This window comes from Rattus norvegicus, chromosome 6 (assembly GCF_021556685.1).
Source record: "Rattus norvegicus strain SHRSP/BbbUtx chromosome 6, alternate assembly SHRSP_T2T, whole genome shotgun sequence".
Lineage (NCBI taxonomy): Eukaryota > Metazoa > Chordata > Mammalia > Rodentia > Muridae > Rattus > Rattus norvegicus.
The window spans coordinates 113327670-113346750 of record NC_141539.1 but is presented as its reverse complement, the minus strand read 5'-3'; the positions used below and the strand labels follow the sequence as shown (position 1 = coordinate 113346750).

At 44.9% G+C, this 19081-nt stretch overlaps 2 pseudogenes across 1 annotated transcript; both read left to right on the top strand.

The window, feature by feature from the left end:
- The first annotated feature begins 10726 nt into the window (after nt 1-10726).
- On the top strand, nt 10727-14834 carry LOC120103588 (WW domain-binding protein 11-like; annotated as a pseudogene). The gene has a single exon (XR_015623273.1). The product of XR_015623273.1 is annotated as a WW domain-binding protein 11-like (transcript).
- Nucleotides 14835-14897: 63 nt separating this feature from the next.
- Gle1-ps8 (GLE1 RNA export mediator, pseudogene 8) lies at nt 14898-16987 on the top strand (annotated as a pseudogene).
- The last annotated feature ends 2094 nt before the right edge of the window (nt 16988-19081 follow it).

Below are 19081 nucleotides of genomic sequence, written 5' to 3'. Positions count from 1 at the left end.
GAGGATAAAGCCACTTATGGCCAAGCCTGAGACCTGGAAGTGGATGCTGGAGGTCCATGTGGTAGAAGGATAGAAGGAATTCCTCTGGCTTCCACATAGGGCATGTTCATCTGTGAATACACACACACACATACACACACACACTAAATAAATAAATAAATAAATAAATAAATAAATAAATAAATAAATGAAAGAAAGAAAGAAAGAAAGAAAGCATTAACAGCGCTTCTAACTCAAGGTTGTGGGGAACTCTATAGGTCAAATGATTCAGCTTCTTTGATAAAATAGTAAATAAAAACAAAGGTGGGCTGTGTTGGAAAGACATCTTAGCAGTTAGACTAGTAATTCCTCCAACAGGGACTGAGGTTCTACTCCCAGCATCCAAATGGCAGCTCACAATCATCTGCAACCACAGGACTAGAGGATCTGAAGCTTTCTTATGATCTCCTCCTGCACTGGGTCCACACATAGCACATAGGCATACATGCAGCAAAACAACCATTTCCATGAAAATAAATATTTAATTTTATTATAATTGGTGATACACTCTCGTCTAACCATGTTCAAAGGTTCAAGTATGTTTGACGTTTTTATATATGAAATATTCTACAGGTTCATGTTAAAAACTTTTAATTTCCCAGTGAAGGTTGTGCACCCCATTAATTCCATCACGTGGGAGGCAGACTTCTGAGTTGAAGGCCAGCTGGTGTACAAATAAAGTTCCAGAATAGCCAGGGCTATACAGCAAAACCCCGACTCAAACAAACAAACAAACAAAACAAAACAAAACAAAAACATAACCTCTCAATTTCATAAAGTACATTTAAAGATATTTATATTTTAGGAGAGTCATAACCCTACTCATCCAAGATACTCATCGTTATCATTTTATAATATTTCCTTCTAACCTTCAAGATAATATCTACTGCATACATCCTGCTGGGAATATTATTTTGTAATCTGATTTATTCTAGTAAGATTTGCTTTTCTTTTCACTAAATGTCCCAAAATACTATTCATAATGTATGTTTAACTCCCAAAACTGATGAAATCAATCTTCACTTTATTTTTCATTTATATGTCTGCGTGAGTATACACTATATTGGGGCGTAGAGTGCTCCATTGGTTGTGAGTCACATGATGTGCTGATGTGGTGGATTATCTATATAAAGATGAATTTAAGTCAATAGAAAGTCTGTTTTTTTAAGATTAATATACTTATTATATATAATTACATATGATGCCATCAAAGAAGAGGGTATCAGATTTCATTACAGATGGTTGTGAGCTACCATGTGGTTGCTGGGAATTGAACTCAGGTCCTCTGGAAGAACAGTCAGTGCTCTTAATACTGAGCCACCTCTCCAGCCCTAGAAAGTCTTTAATAGCCGGCTGGTGTTGAGGATCTTGGTGTAGCCCTGAGCTTTTCCTCAGGAGATTTTTAGCACAAAACCACATCCTGGGTTGACACACATTAGTGTGGAAAACAGTCAGCCAGAAGCCAAAGGATAGAAGCCAAAAAGCAAGGTGAGTACATTGAGAGACTTTCCCAGAACTGTGCACTGGGTGGATTAGCTCCCTGTTTTTTTGGGTTTTTTTTTTTTTTTTTTTTTTGGAGCTGGGGACCGAACCCAGGGCCTTGTGCTTGCTAGGCAAGCGCTCTACCACTGAGCTAAATCCCCAACCCCAGCTCCCTGTTTTCATTTAGGCAGGTGGTGCTGTCTCTGTGCAGTGAAGAGGCCTGCATGAGACTTCCACCATGAAGTCAGCTGTGCTAAGGTCTGGAGGCCGTTACAGTGGGAAGCAAATATCTGGTCTTCAGGAAGAGCAGCAAGCCATCTTAGTCACTGAGCCAAACTCTCCAGACTCTCATTCCTCCGTTTTTGCTACTAAAATGTTTGCTGCAATAGGCATGCTTGACAGTCTTCACTCAAAGCACTGCCAAGGGTTGTTTTTTTTTTTTTTTTAAGTTGTATTCAAGTATGACACACACCTGTAATCCCAGCGGTGTGGAAACACTGGCAGGAGAACTCCTTGAGTCCAGGCACTAAGGCCACCCTTGGCAACATACTCAAGATGCCCTCTGAAAAAAACAAGAGACTATAACATTTAATTTTGAGGAAAGGATCCTGTCAAGTTTGTGTTTCTGGGAGTTCCAGAACAATCCTGGTTTCTTTATTAAAGTGGGTGGGTACCGAAGGTGGCAGGGTTAATTGTTAAAACCCACAAGCCCAATCACACAGCTCCCTGTACAGAAGTGCAGATACTCCTGAGAACTCAGAAAATGCTACTCTCTACCCACATTCCCAACCCAAGAGGAAAGTGTCTAGGGACATCTGTGCCCCCTAGGATTTCTACCTGGGCTTAGAGTCTAAAGCCAGTTGCCAGGAGCACCTGAGAGCAGAGGTAAAACCAATTTTTCTGCTCCAAGTGACCTGCCAGGTGGACTCAGAACACACAAAGGCAGAAGTCCTCTGGGACAGGGCACTTCTGGTTTCTGGCTATGCCCTGAACTGAAATGAACTGATCCAACAGCTCCCTGCACTCAAATCCCATGGGGGAGAGAGCTGAACACCCAGAAGTTTGAACAATCTTGAGACCCCAGGACAGTCCACCACTTCTTCCCACCTCCCCCACATCCTTAGCCCAAGAGGAAACTGCATAGTGCTTCTGGATGCAGGAATATAGGAGCAGTCAGCCACAGGAACCTGCTGGGTCCAGCCTTCACCCAAAACTGAACTAAGCCAGTCACACAGGTCACTGTACCCAAATCTCAGGGGGGAAAAGAGCTGGAACCTCAGACATATGAACACTCCTGAGAAATCAGAGAACACTAGTCTCTGCCCACATAATCAATCCAAAAGGAAATCACGTAGTACCATATGTGTCCCCTGGGCCCAGGGACCTAGGAACAGTCAGGGGAAGGACCATTTGGGTTTCTGCCTGTGCCAACAGCTGAAAGCCAGGCACCAGGAGTGCCTACACACCTGAGAACAGAGCTCTGTGCTCCCAGATCTGCCTGAAAGAAAACAGATCTACAGGAGTGCTGACACACAGGCCTACAGGAGAGTCAAGCCACTGTCAGAGACAGAAAGACAAGTTAATGCCAGAGACAACCTGATGGTGAGAGGCAAGTGCAGGAACTTAAGCAACAGAAACCAAGACTAATTGCCATCATCATAGCCCAACTCTCCCACCAAAGCAAATACTGGATATTGAAACACACCAGAAAAGCAAGATCTAGATATAAAATCACATTTTATGATGATGATGGTGATGATGATGGTGGTGGTGGTGATGATGATGATGATGATGGTGATGATGGGGACTTTAAGAAGGACATAAATAACTCCCTTAAAGAAATATAGGACAACACAAGTAAACAAGTAGAAGCCTTTAAAGAGGAAGCACAGAAATCCCTTAAAGAATTACAGGAAAACACAAGCAAGCAGGTGAAGGAATTGAACAAAACTGTTCAGGATTTAAAAATGGAAATAGAAACAATGAAGAAAACACAAAGGGACACAACCCTGGAGATAGAAAACCTAGGGAAGAGATCAGGAGTCATAGATGCAAGCATCAACAACAGAATACAAAAGAAGAGAGAATCTCAGAGGCAGAAGAAGCCATAGAAATCATTGAAAGAACCATCAAAGATCATGTAAAACGCAAAAAGGTTTTAGCCCAAAACATCTGAGAAATCCAGGACTCAGTGAGAAGATCAAACCTAAGGATAATAGGTGTAGAAGAGAGTGAAGACTCCCAACTTAAAGGGCCAGGAAATATCTTAAACAAAATTATACAAGAAAACTTCCCTAACCTAAAGAGATGCCCATAAACATATAGAATTCCAAATAGATTGGACCAGGAAAGGAATTCCTCCTGTCACATAATAGTCAAAACACCAAATGCACAAAACAAAGAAAGAATATTAAAAGCAGTAAGGAAAAAAAGGTCAAGTAACATATAAAAACAGACCTATAATAATTACACCAGACTTCTCACCAGAGACTATGAAAGTCAGAAGATACTTGGCAGATATCATACAGACCTTAAGAGAACACAAATGCCAGCCCAGGCTATATATCCAGCAAAACTCTCAATTAACATAGATGGAGAAACCAAATATTCCATGACAAACCAAATTTACACAATATCTTTCTATGAATCCAGCCTTATAAAGGATAATAGATGGAAAAACCCTGGGCTCCAACTGCATAGTTAGCAATAAATAGCCTGGGCACCAGTGGAAGGGGAAGCCCTTGGTCCTGCCAAGGCTGGACCCCCAGTGAACAGGATTATTGTGGGGAGGATGGTAATGGGGGGAGGATTGGGAGGGGAACACCCATATAGAATGGGAAGGGGAGGGGTTAGGGGGATGGTGGCATGGAAACCGGGAAAGGGAATAACACTTGAAATGTAAATAAGAAATACTCAAGTTAATAAAGATGGAAAAAAAGAAAAAAGAATGGTCAATATCGAAAAAAAAAAAAAAGATTCCACTCTGTGTTTACACAGGTTGTTATGAATGTTCTAAAGGGATGAATGTGTATATGGCTTTGTATGTTTAGGTGGGCAATTATATCTCATCCACTGAACCAAAGGGTATTGTGTTCTGTGCTCTCTCATGTAGGGATTTAAGTATAAGGGAGTATGCTATGGCTAGGGAGTCTGGGCCCCCATTGAGTTGGGATGTGTTTCTGCCAAGATATCTAGCAGTCACAAAGACCCAACAAAGAAAGAGAACTTCAGACCAATTTCCCCTCTGAATATGGACGTAAAAATACTCAATAAAATTCTTGCAAACCGAATCCAAGAACACATCAAACGATCATCCAACATGACCAAGTAGGCTGCATCCCAGAGATGCAGGGATGGTTCAACATACAGAAATGCATTAACATAACCCAGTATGTAAACAAAGTCAAAGAAAAAAATCCACATGATCATTTTATTAGATGCTGAAAAAGCTTTTGACAAAATTCAATACCCCTTCATGATAAAAGTCCTAGAAAGATCAGGAATGCAAAGCCCATACCTCGACATACTAAAAGCCATACACAGCAAACCAGTAGCTAACATTTAACTAAAGGGAGAGAAACTTGAAGCAATCCCACTAAAATCAGGGACTGAGCAAGGCTGCCCAGTCTCTCCCTACTTATTCAATATAGCACTCTAGGTCCTAGCCAGAGCTACCAGAAAACAAAAGGAGGTCAAAGGGATACAAATTGGAAAGGAAGAAGTCAAAATATCACTATTTGCAGATGATAGGATAGTGTACTTAAGTGACCACAAAGTTCCACCAGAGAACTACTAAGCCTGATAAACAACTTCAGCAAAGTGGCTGGGTATAAAATTAACTCAGACTAATCAGTAGCCTTCCTCTACTCAAGGATAAACAAGCAAAGAAAGAGATTAGGGAAATGACACCCTTCACAATAGTCCCAAATAACATAAAATACCTTGCTGTGACTCTAACCAAGGACGTGAAAGATCTGGATGATAAGAACCTCCAGTCTCTGAAGAAAGAAATTGAAGAAGACCTCAGAAGATGGAAAGATCACCCAGGCTCATGGGTTGGCATGATTAATACAGTAAAAATGGCCATTTTGGCAAAAGCAATCTACAGATTAAATGCAATGCCCATCAAAATCCCAAATCATTTCTTGGCGGAGTATGAAAGAGCACTTTCCAAATTCTTCTGGAATAACAAAGAAAAGAGTGTAGTGAAAATTATCCTCAACAATAAAGGACTTCAGGGGAATCACCATCCCTGACCTCAAGCAGTACTGCAGAGCAATAGTGATAAAAACTGCATGGTATTGGTACAGAGACAGGTGGGTCGATCAGGGAACAGAATTGAAGACCCAGAAATGAACCCACACACCTATGCTCACTTCATATTTGACAAAGGAGCCAAACCATCCAATGGAAAAAACATAGCATTTTCAGCAAATGGTGCTGGTTCAACTGGAGGTCAGCAAGTAGAAGAATGCAGATCGACCCATGCTTATCACCCTGTACAAAGCTTAAGTCCAAGTGGAACAAGGACCTCCACATCAAACCAGATACATCCAAAGTAATAGAAGAAAAAGTGGGGAAAAGTCCTGAACACATGGACATTTGGGAAAATTTCCTGAACAAAACACCAATGGCTTATGCTCTAACATCAAGAATTGACAAATGGGACCTCATAAAACTGCAAAGCTTCTGTAAGACAAAGGACACTGTCATTAGGACAAAACAGCAACCAATATATTGGGAAAATATCTTTACTAATCTTACATCTGATACAGGGCTAATATCCAAAATATTCAAAGAACTCAAAAAGATAGATTCCAGAGAGCCAAACAACCCCTTTAAAAGTGGGGTACAGAGTAAAACAAACAATTCTCAGCTGAGGAATATCAAACGGCTGAGTAGTACCAAAGAAATGCTCAACATCCTTAGTCATCAGGGAAATGCAAATCAAACAAACCTGAGATCCCACCTCACACCAGCCAGAATGGCTAATATAAAAAAAAACTCAGGTGACAGCAGATGCTGGCCAGGATGTGGAGAAAGAGGAACACTCCTCCATTGTTGGTGGGATTGCAAACTGGTAAAACCATTCTGGAAATCAGTCTGGAGGTTCCTCAGAAAATTCAACATTCCACTACCTGAGGACCCAGCTATACCCTCCGGGGCATATACCCAAAAGATGCTCCAAAATACAACAAAGACACATGCTCCACTATGTTCATAGCAGCCTTATTTAAAATCGGCAAAATCTGGAAAAAAAAAAAAAAAACCCAATGCCCTTCAACAGAGGAATAGATACAGAAAATGTGGTACATCTACACAATGGACTACTACTCAGCTATCAAAAACAGTTACTTCAGAAACTTGGAGGCAAATGGATGGAACTAGAAAATATCATCCTGAGTGAGGTAACTCAATCACAGAAAAACACACGTGGTATGCACTCATTGATAAGTAGATATTAGCCCAAAACTTGAACTACTCAATATACGATCCACAAAGCATATGATGTTCATGAAAAAGGATGACCAAAGGCAGATGCTTCGCTACTTCTTAAAATGGGGAAACAAAAGTATTCATAGGAGGATATATGGAGGCAAAGTTTGGAGAAGAGACTGAAGTAATTGTCATTCAGAGCCTGCCCCACCTGTACACCATATATATATATGCAGCCACCAAGACTGATTAGATCAATTAAACTAAGAAGTTCAAGCTGACAGTAAGCAGATATAGATGTCTCCTGAGAGACACAGCCAAAGTATGTCAAATACAGAGGCGAATGTTAGCAGCAAACCACTAAACTGAGAATGGCAGGAATTGGAGGAATTAGAGAAAGGATTGAAAGAGCTGAAGGGGCTTGCAACGCCAAAAGAACAATGTCAATCAACCAGAGCTCACAGGGACTAACCCACTACCCAAGAGGACACATGGACAGCCCCATGGCTCCAGCTGCATATGTGGTTGTCCTTGTTGGGGCTCCAATGGAAGGAGAAGCCCTCGGTCCAGCTTCTGTTGGACGCCCAGTGTGGGGGAATGTGTAGGGGAGGGAAAGACGGAGGGGGGGTGGAAGGGAGCGGAACAGCTTTATAGAAGGAGGGGAAGTGGAGGGGATTGGGGCTTATGTCTGGGAAACTGGGAAAGGGAATAAAATTTGAAATGTAAATAAACAAAGATGCAATAAAGATTTTTAATTTCAACACTTGGGAGATACAGGAAACTGGGTCTCATGAATGAAGACGGGGGTTATAAATATTTACATAATTAATAAATATTATCAAACCACGTTCCAAATCAAAGGTTTCACACATATACTTCTCTAATAGTGATGAGAGTGATGAGGAAATTTCTTTTTTCCCTAAAACAATTTCATTTTGAGGGTCATATTATCTCCTCTTGAGTGCTGGGATTAAAGGTGTGCAGCAAGCACAAGCAGCAAGAAACCTCTAACTGGTTATAACCAGTTAATTCCAGACACCACTGCACTCAGCCAATCTTCTGAACATGTTTAATTTGCCAAATTTAATGAACAGACTAAGTTAAGAAACCTTCTAATAATTGTGTGGCAGCCAGACAGCCTGTCTTTAACATCCGTCAGCTCCATGACACTGGGATGTTGATGAAATCTCCCTGGCACTGTCTCCTCATCCCTAACACCGAAGAAAGAAGAGCATTTCTTGGGTGGGTCACCTGTGCATCCAGCACTTGGACTAAATTTGCCTGAATTTGGAGGTTTGCCTCTAGTTTCAGGCCAGTGTGGACTACATACTGAGTTCTAGGAAAAAAATCCGGAGTCCAGTATGAGACCCTGTCACAAACCACAAATAAACAAACAACACTAACTGTTCTGGAGGTCATGGCCACAGAGTGAGATGATTCAACTACAGTCTATTCTTTTCTGTAGATAGTCCTTACCTTGGTAAAAGGTAGCTGCAATTGTCAGTGGTGGTGTCTCTTTTATAGCTTGTTAACTGTCGTTACTGTCTCTAGAGTAGAATGGCTCCTTGCAGAGTAAAATTTGTGGTTTTCTGATGGTGATTTTTTTTTTGTTTCACCAAGGCATTGTTTTTCCACCTAGCACTTATGATAAATGCTCATAGATCAATGTAGGATCTTTGAGCAGCTGCAAGCAACAGAAACCCCAAGGCAATCGAATGTACCTGGAGCACTTTACCTGGCTAACCTTAAAATTCTCTGGACTCTACCCTGAGTATTGCACGAGCCCCATGCTAGTGTCCCATGTGGTACAGTGCACATGGTCAAAAGACTATGGCTGGGGAGGTCACAGGCCCTGGTGGGGAATCTGACCAAGCCAGCTCAGTCAGTCAACCAGGGACTCCAGGGGGTGGTGAGGAAATAAAAAGACAAACAGAGAACACTGTGAGGCTGAAGCAGGTTTATTTTTTTCCACTCTGCTTTCATACCATTCTACGTACATGTAAAGAATAGGGTCAGTTCTTAGATCAAAAACAGAGAAGTCAAGGAAGGCAAAAAATAATGTGATCAAACCAGGCAACAAACAAAGTCCCTGGTCACTGTACCTAGGATCTTATCAGGATGACCAAGATAAAAGGATTCCCTACATATTCTTCCATACTGTTTACCTTGATCTTTGTATAAGCCCGAATGTAAATATTCTTATGTGAGCCTACTTCCTTGTCCTAGCTCAATGTCAAATGCTTGCCAAATTTCTAGAGCAGCACCAAGGGGTCTGCACAGGAATCAAACTGCCTTCTAATTATGTGTGTTGGGACTCACAGACTACAGCTGTCATCAACACGATCTGTGTGAGAATAGATACCTTTCCGGGTCTTGTTTGTTTGTTTTGGTTTTGAAGCAGGTAATGGTTAATGAAGAGATACCTAGAACTTGCTGCCTCAGGCTGGCCTTGAAGTCAGAGAACTGATTGGCTTTATCTCCTGGGATTAAAGGTGTGTACCACCGAGCCTGGATCTTGCTACAAGTTCCACACTCTCCAGTTCAGTTTAATATCCTTGAACTCAGAATCCAAATCCATTTCTTTAATACTAGAACTCTCTATATTTTTTCTTATCTTGCTATACATATTCCAAATGCCCTTCATGAGATATAGGCAGAGAAAAAGGTCTATGATGGGAATTTCTGAGACTTCCTTTGTCATTGCAATAATCTGGGTCTCTTAGCCTCAAGGTGACTGTTCAGAGAGGAGCAGACAGCAGTCATGTTGTTCATCAAAATACTACAAAAATAGACTTTTCTCCACCTACTGAAGAACCTGTCCGCTAAAAACTCTTGGTCCACATCTGTACAATTCAGATCACTCTGAATAACAAGGCCTGCAATATTACAACTAAGATAGCCCATTGAGCCCCATTTAAAGCATTGCACTGCCTTTCAAAACCAAAGTGCCCAAATAGAGTCTTCCAACAAAAGCATGGTCGTGCCTCTCATAGCAATTCCCAAGTTCCTGGTACCAACTTCGGTTTCAGCTAGGGTTAATTGTGTGACTGTAATATTGCTCTCCTCTAGATTTCCACTGGACAGTGAGGGCTCATCATGGTGCAAGCACCCCAAATGCTATGCCTCTGTGGAAAAGGAGAGTTGACCTCAAGAACACAGATCCATCCCTTGTCTCCTATCCTCCAGTCCAGGTTTTGGTCTCTGACTTTCTGTTTTCCCACATTAATCATTTTAACATTGTCATATGTAGACTCTTCTGTCTCTCATTAGCATAGCAAGCCTGTGGGTTGTAAGAATTGCCCTTTTGTTTCTTTCCTTGTTGTGCTGATTCGATTCTGTTTGGAGCAGGATGTGGTAGTCTCGCGAGGTGTGGCCTTGTTGGAGGAGGGGCGTCGCTGTGGAGGCGGGGCTTTGGGGAAAGGTATATCTACCCAAGCTCTGTCCAGGCCCAGACACAGTACTCTCTCCTTCCTACCTTGGAGTTTATTTGGAGGTAGAGGCTCGCGGGATAGGTGATCTAGGCCCACGCGGTCTATACAAAGAGTTCCAGGGCAGTCAGGACAACCGAAAAAGAGTAAGGGAAGAAAGGATCTTCCTTCTTCTGAGAAGCTGAAGTTCACCAGGTATGTTGATTTGGGTCCTGAATACAGAAGCATCCGTGAGTACATGTATTTCATATTTTTCTTCCCAGAGTGTCCAGGATGTGGAGCAGAGGTCACCGGGTGTCAACCATGGATAAAAATTCTTTTTTTTTTTTTTCTTTCCGGGGATGGGGATCGAACCCAGGACTTTGCCCTTCCTGGGCAAGCGCTCTACCACTGAGCCAAATCCGCAACCCCATGGATAAAAATTCTTAAGGAGTTCCTTGACGACTGGCCTGCTCAAACCTGGCATCTTTCATTAGTTGCCTTGCCTGCCTGCTTTCCTCCCTCCTTCCTTCTCTGCAAGAAAGCAAGTCACTCTTGCTTTTATGTGTGGGATTTTGCTAGCGGGCTTGACATCTCTTGGTGTGCTGCATCCTGGAATTGTAAGCCAGATTACCCCCCCCCCCCCGCCTCCCTTGTAAATTATGTATTGCTGGAATAGTTTAACCACAGCCACCGAAATGAAACTAGAACCAAGAGATAATGTTTAGTAGTGTGGGACTAGTCTTGGTACAGGAAAATAAGTGAGTTGTGCTAAGTGTTAGAGGTGCCAAATATCGGAGTCTTCTTCAGGCACTATGATGTAGATTAGTAGGACTATGAGGGGAAAGGAAGGTAGAACTAGAAATGCTTGCCCACAAGAAAAATTCCAGGGGTACAGTGTGTATTGTGTGCTTACCTCAGCAGTGGTGAAAAGACAAATCTCACAATGGCCAAGTTGGCAATCACAAAGGTTCAGGTGGCTCTCACTAGTGTTTTTAGATGTCCTTTATGAAAATGAGCAAAACGGTCTGGAGAAGCAGGTCAGTCGTTCAGGGCATGGGCTGTTCTTGTGTAGTTTGGTTCCAGACACTATCCCCAGTAACTGCTCACAGAGGAAAAGTTAATTTTCTCCAATGGAGTCTCACTGTTTACAAAACCACTCTTAAGGGAAGGACCCACACCAGATGTAGGTAGCCAACACAAAATGAACTGAGGAATGTTTTTCCAGGTTTTCTTTTTATTAGTTTTGTCCTATTCTGGTCAGTTGGTTTGTCACTAGGTCTTTCTCACATCTAAAGAGATGAAGTTGAACTTTCTGTTTGCTCTTTGTTTTCTCTGGATGGCCCAGGACTCCATGTAACTGTCTTGTCAATGTTAATTGCATATGTGTTATTTTGTGTCTCCTAGTAGAACTTAATAACAAAACGTGTGGCTTCTTCCCTTTTTCATTCATTTCATGAACTGAACAAAAGTTTAAGAGTTATTTATATCAGCATAATGTAGCTGTCTTCAGACACACCAGAAGAGGGCATCGTGAACACATTAGGTTGGGAGCCACCATGCAGTTGCCAGACATTGAACTCAGGACATTTGCAGGAAAAGTCAGTGCTTTCAACCAGGGAGCAATATCTGGAGCTCTGAACACAAGTTTTTGTTACTTTTTCTTTATTGTTTTGAGCATGTCCATTCAAAGTGTGGTGGTGCATATTTGTGAGGGGTCTAGTGCTGTACTAAGGCCCTGATAAACACAAATGACCTTATAGTCTTGATCACTCTAAATTTCTTAAAAATCTCTTAAAATGGTATCTGAGTTTATTGTTTTATGAAGCCCTAGACTGCTCTTTTTGTATATCTTTCTAACCGTAATGATGAGATGAAATTTTTATTAAGCTATACAATTTGATGCTGTGTGCATAAATTTGATAAAAAGAATTCTTTCCAGGGTTCGAGGTTTCTAGATCGCCTTGCCTGGGTGGTGGACACAGAGGGAGAGAAGGCCCCTTCTCAGAAAGGACTCGGCGGTCCTTCTGTTTTTTATTTACTGAAGAGGAAATATATATCAAATATATTGTCAACATGGGACGAAGATCAACATCCTCCACCAAGAGTGGGAAGTTTATTAACCCCACAGACCAAGCCAGAAAGGAAGCCAGGCAGAGAGAATTGAAAAAGAACAAAAAACAGCGCATGATGGTCCGAGCTGCAGCTTTGAAGATGAAAGATCCCAAACAGATTATCCGGGACATGGAGACCCTGGATGCAATGGCGTTTAACCCAGTGCAACAGCCACAGCTGCATGAGAAAGTACTGAAAGCTAAGCTGAAAAGGCTGCGGGAAATGTTTGAAAGAATTCTACACCTTTATCAAAAAGAAAACCCAGATTTGTACAAAGAATTGAGACAGCTACAGGTAGCGTATGAACAAAAGAGAAATCAACGGATCCAGTATTTTGATGCGGTCAAGAACGCTCAGCATGTGGACTTAGAGAGCATCCCTTTGCCAGACATGCCCCATGCTCCTTCCAAAGTCTTCATCCAGGACATTCCCCTTCCTGGTGCCCAGCCGCCCTCCATCCTGAGGAAAGCCTCAGCATACGGGCCTCCAACCCCAGCAGTTCCTGTCCTGCCTCTCCAGGGTCCTGGTGTTCCACATTTGCCCCCTGGCAGAAAACCACCCGGCCCTCCACCTGGCCCTCCTCCTTCTCAAGTTCTGCTGGTGGATGGCTGTAAAGAGGGCTTTGCTCTAGGTCTTCCCCCTCAGAGACAAGATGAAGACATGCTGTACAGCCCAGAGCTTGCTCAGCGTGGTCATGATGAGGACATGTCCAGCACCAGGGAGGAGGATGGCTATCCGGAGGACATGGAGCAAGATACACATGATGAGAGTACTGGGGACAGAGACCCTGACAGATTGGACTCAGAGAGTCACCCCAGTGGTACTGAGAGCAACAATAGTAAAGAGAAAAGGTCAGGTCTGAGGGTGCGATGTGCTGATAAGCCTGGGAAATCAAGGAAGAACAGCATAAAGGAGCTGACTCCTCTTCAAGCCATGATGCTGCGAATGGCAGGTCAGGAAATCCCTGAGGAAGGACGGGGAGTAGAGCAATTTTCAGAGGAGCAGGATGAGCAAGACTCTAAAGGTTCTGAAGTGTGGAAACAATCGCAGAAGCAGGATAAAGAAGATTCCCACTCTGAGGGCACAACTGCTGCCTCTTCACAACACCAGGCTCCTCCACAGTCCATTCCTCCTCAGACACAAGCACCTCCCATGCCAGGACCACCTCTTCTACCTCCTGGACCACCTACAGGCCCTCCTCCTGGGCCACCTCCAAAGGCTACTGCATTCCTGAGACCACCTGGAATGCCAGGAATTCAAGGACCTCCTCCTGGTAGACCTCCTGGCCCTTCCCCAGGTCCTCCTCCAGGTCTACCCCCTCAGCCCCAGCAAGGACCTCTGCCAAGGCTTCCTCATGCACTTCCACGGATCCCTCCTCATCCTGGGATGATTTGCCCATCCTTGGTGCCTCCTCTTAAACCTGCTACACCTTCCCTTTACACAACTGGTCTCTTGCCCAACCCAGGGGTGGTGACTGCCCTGCCCAGCCTCATTCAGGGACCAAAGGCAGAAGGTGCAAGTGTAGTCACCATGGAGAAGAAAGCCACAGTGACCATCAGTGCCAAGCCCCAGATCACTAATCCCAAGGCAGACATCACACGGTTCGTGCCCACTGCACTGAGAGTGCGACGTGAGAATAAAGATGATGTTGTTTTCCAAAGAAGGTTGGAGGATGAGGCTGCTGTGCCCATTGCTAAAGCAGCCCCAAGATGGGGTCCCTCATTTCCTGCTTCAGCCCAAACTAAGGACGATGCTTATGAAGCGTTTATGAAAGAGATGGAAGGGCTGCTGTGACAGAGTCTCCTGCCAGGACAGGCTTCTCTCCAGAGGACTGGATTGTGGAACAACAGACTCTTGCTAAACTTAGAGGGAAGAGCAATGTCCACTGTCAGGTGTTGTCCAAGTCCCGTTCCAGGAGCCTCCTAATGTTTGCCTGCTGGGATCCCCCACACAACGCGTTTCTTTATAATCGACCAGGACGTGAAGGAATGAACGCTGCCAACCCGTTTCCTATGAAACCACCACATCCTCCGTCTCATCCCCTCTCTATTTTCGGAATTCTGTAAGGGAGGTCTTAGCTACTCGTTTTCACTCATGTGCAGTGGGGACTAGAGTAGAAAATTCTGGAGGAAAAAAGATTATTCCAACTTGACTTTTGTGATTGAGTTATATTTAATATTTTCCTGTAAATATTTTGTAATATTTTCCTTGTACTGAATGGATTGCAATATCCCTACTAATTCAACGCTTGGTACATGGGAAGAAATATACAAATCTGGGATTAAAGATAATTTTCCAAAAGCTAAAGTCTTTGCGTGTTTTATATAGAAATAAAATGTTGCATATCAAGATAAAAAATGCTTTCCCAAATAGATTTCAAATGAGACCTTACTTCAAATATAAATAGTTTAAAGGTAAATGATGTGGAATGGTGACTGCTGGGAAACCCTGAGGGTGTCCCGAAACAAAGGCCTCCTGCACCGTGAGCACAAGGGACTGATGAGACTCTAGCATGATTTAGAATAATGCATTTCATTTCCCATACTGTCCTGTTACTCCGGATGGGTGGTAGATCACATCCCACCCACCAACTCACACCACAAGTCAGATATGGCACCCCCTTGGATAATTCACCAACCTCTAGATCTGCTTCAGGCCACAACCAATCCCCACTCCTTAAGTCTCCTGGCACAAGTACCCCGCAAAGCCCTTCACCCTCAACAGCAAGTAAAAGCAGAACCAACGTGAATGCCGGTTGGCAGAACCTATAGCACTTCAGTCCTCTCGTGTCATAGGAGTGGAGGGTTGCATCTGAAACTACAAATTGGGCAGCAGAAGGAGAGCAGCAGAGGGCCTGAGGCGGCAGCAGGAGGAGCAAGAGAGGAAGTTGCGAGCCCTCTCAGAGATGGCATGCCAACAGCTGGGGAGGTTTGACGAGCTGAGGGAGCAGAAGCTGCAGAAAGACTTCTGGGACTTACAGGAAATGATGTAATAGAGTACCAGACAAGCCCTGGACCATCAGAAGAAGCTGAGAGCTGAGCATGGCGGCAGAGCCAAGCTTCTCTCCCTGCAGGTTGGAGAGGCTAAGCAACAGCAGCAAAAGAAGCAGGCAGAGTAGGAGCGGCTTCCAGAGGAGGAAGGCCAGATCCGTGTGCATAGCAGGTGCACACTCAAGCGGAGGTCGTGCAGCTCCACCAGCAGCTGGACAGAGCTGCACATTCAGCTGAGACCTCCTGAAGGTGGACCTGTCAGCCTTCCAGAGCCGGGGCAAGCAGCTGTGCGACTTCATCTCCGGACTCCTTTCCACCACCTTGGACACTGACTATCCCACAGCAGAGAACCAAGCTGAGGGTGAGGGAGCCCTGCAGGAAATGAGGGACCTCCTCTTCTATTTAGAGCAGGAGATCTCCAGAGGCACCGAAGTGAAGGAGGAGGAGGAGGCCCGCATCAAGCGACAGGAGTCACAGGGCCCCCAGCGCCCGAGGGCTCCTGTCCGGACCTCTGCCCCCAGCCCAAGCCCAGCAGGGACTCAGGCGAAGGTGACCTGCAGGCACAGGTCCAGGATGGGACGACGCAGTGGTATCAGCGACTTCAGGATGCTTCTGCCAAAGCGAGTTGGCCTTTGAGGACCTGAGCAGCAGCAAGGACAGTCAGGACAGAAGGATCAAGACGGACTTGCAGAAAGCAGCCACCATCCCAGTGAGCCAGATCTCCAGCAGCGCGGGTTCAAAGCTCAAGGAGGTTTTCGACAGACTCCACAGCCTGCTCTCTGGACAGCCTGTGCAATCTGGTGGGCGTCCTGTGTCTGTCAGTCTTCACCCTCAGGGGCTGGACTTTGTCCAGTACAAAGTGGCAGAGAAATTCATCAAGCAAGGGGAGTCGGAAGTGGCCTCTCACCCCGAAGCGGCCGTCGGCATTGCGGCTGTGGCCTCTGGGATGTGGATGCTCCACCCCAGAGTGGGAGACCTCATCCTCGCTCAGCTCCACAGGCAGTGTCCCTACTCCGTTCCTTTCCACCCTGCTTTCAAGGAAGGGATGGCTTTGGAGGATTATGGACGGATGCTTGGCTACCCAGTGACACATTCCAAGGTGGAGGAACAGGACCACTTTCTGAAACGGATATCCGGGATGATCCGTTTCTATGCCGCCATCATCCAGCTCCAGTGGCCATATGGAGACCAGCAGGAGCCTCACCTTCACGGCTTACAGCATGGCTAGGGCTGGTTGGCACAGGTCTTAAACCTGGAGCCTCTCCCGCATGTGACAGCCACTCTCCTCTTTGACTTCCTGGAGGTGTGTGGCAATGCCCTGTGAAACAGTACCATGTTCAGTTCTGGAAGCTGGTCCTTGTCATCAGAGAGGACTACCTGCCCAGAATTGAAGCCATCACCAGCTCAGGACAGATGGGCTCTGTAGTGCGACTGCAGCAGTTCTTGGACAAATGTCTGCAGCGCAGGGAGATCCCTGTCCCCAGAGGTATTCTGACACCCTCCTTCTGGAACTCTTGATGTCCTTCTTCTCAACTCTGTTTCTGGGGTGGGTGTGGGGGATCTGGGAGAGGAGGGACGCAGAGGGTGGGGGCTGTTTGTGTCGGGGGAAGGGAGGGGTGGTAGCTCCTTTAAGAATAAAGCAACGGATTTGGAAGAATCCTGTCAGGTTGAGAAGCCTGTCTGTGTGTTTTTCTTTACCTGTACCCTGTGAATGAGGCTCTTGTGCTTGACAGCCGTTTGTCAGTCTCTTGGCAGGTTAGGTAGTTCTAGAGGTGTCACAAACACATACAGAACAGGCCTTTTCCGTTTTCACAAGTATAAGGAGGGGTGAGAAAGGGGCACTTGGCACTCAGCTGAACCTTTCCTCTCTAGTGTCCTTCAGGAGATGGCTGACCATTTTCTCGGCTCTTAGCTTGTAGAAAGCCAAGGTGCGTCTGTCTTCTGCAAGGCCTGTGCCACCTGGACACTGCTTTCTGGTACTTAGCCCCAGGCCCTGTAGGGGAACACCAGCTGATCCTCCCACCCACCCTGCTTTTCCACCCTATAGATTGAAATTCCCTGAGGGATTCCTCTCAGACCCCTTGGGGAAGGTGCCCCATGCTTGGACTTTTGTGAGACCAGAGAGTGGGGTCACTGAGGTCAGGAAAGCTCCCAGAGAACGGTTTTCAGCACCCTCCTTTCTCAAATCCAGTAAGTACCACCTGGGTGACTCTCACCCATTACATTCCCAAAATCAGGTGCAACACAAGCTTGCCTCCAGGCACCACCCTGCCTATCTGGAGAACACAGCTCCTTTGTGTTCTCAGAAAACACTTCCAGGAAGGTTTCACCTCAGCCATGCTGCTCCCTTCATCATCGCCCCTCATCTCCTAACTCCAGATGACCGGCATCAACTTTCCCCACAGACCACTTCTCTTCTTGACTACAAAGCCAGAGTCACATGGCCAAAGCTCACAAGTTCTGCTGCTTACAGGAAGGGTCTGCAACATGGTCCCCTTGTTCTACCACAAGATCTCTGGCATCCTCTTTCCCAACTCCTTCGCTGCCTAAGCTTGACTGTCATGGATCTGGCTCTGGGCATTGATCTTTACCTCAAACATCCATATTTCTATCTCCTATCCTGAAAGGGGTGTGCCAACCGGCCTGCATTTAAGTTTTTCTACAACTCCAAATTGCTCTCTCTGACTGACCTTGAACTCAGAGATGTGCTTGGCTGTATCTCCTGGGATTGAAGTAATGTACCACGGTGCCTGGAATTAAAACTCCTTGCTCGGTAGTACCTTGCCAAACTCTGACACTCTCTCAGTTCAGTTCCATAGGGTTAACTCAGGATTCACGTGTGTTTAATGTGCTGGTGCCCCTTTCATATTCAAACACAATATTTTAACTTCTCTCCTTTGTAAGCTTGCTATGCATATTTCAAATGGTCTTCCTTAGATGTAGGCAGAGAACCACGTCTCTGATGGGCATTTCTGAGATCTCCTTCCTCAACGCCATGTATCTCTGTCCAAACCTTAGCCTCGTCCACATTCTTCCAACTAGGGCAAAAAGCAGCCATGTTCTCCACCAAAATACTACAAAAAATCAGTCCTAAGGCCCCATACTGAAGTTCTTCCCCACTGAAACCTCTTGGATAGCTCTGCCTTATTCAAATCACTGTTAGGAACCAGTTCTTCCATATTCCTAATGAGATAGCCCTCTGAGCCGAACTTAAAGCATCCACTGCTTTCCAAGTCCAAAGATCCTCAATCCACAGTCTCCATGGAACTATGCTGGTGGGCTTTGATTATATGGCTTCCACCTTTTCTTTCTTTCTTTGTTTCTTTCCTTCTTCCTTCCTTCCTTCCTTTCTTTGTTTTCATTTTTTAAATGAATTGCCTTGAACTCAAGTCTTCCCGATTCAGTAGTGAGTACTGTAGAGAGTGAGTGACCTCCTCTTCAGCCTCGGTCAGCTCACTTCAACTTCTGAAAACCTTTCAGTATCCAGGGTTTACAACCGAGATGGAGAGAAGTTAGGTCTTTTGAGTTTTTGTTTGTTTATGTGTTTGGTCTTTGTAAATTCCTGGGGTGGGTGGCTCAAACAAGCTAGGTAACTGGTTAAATTGGACAACC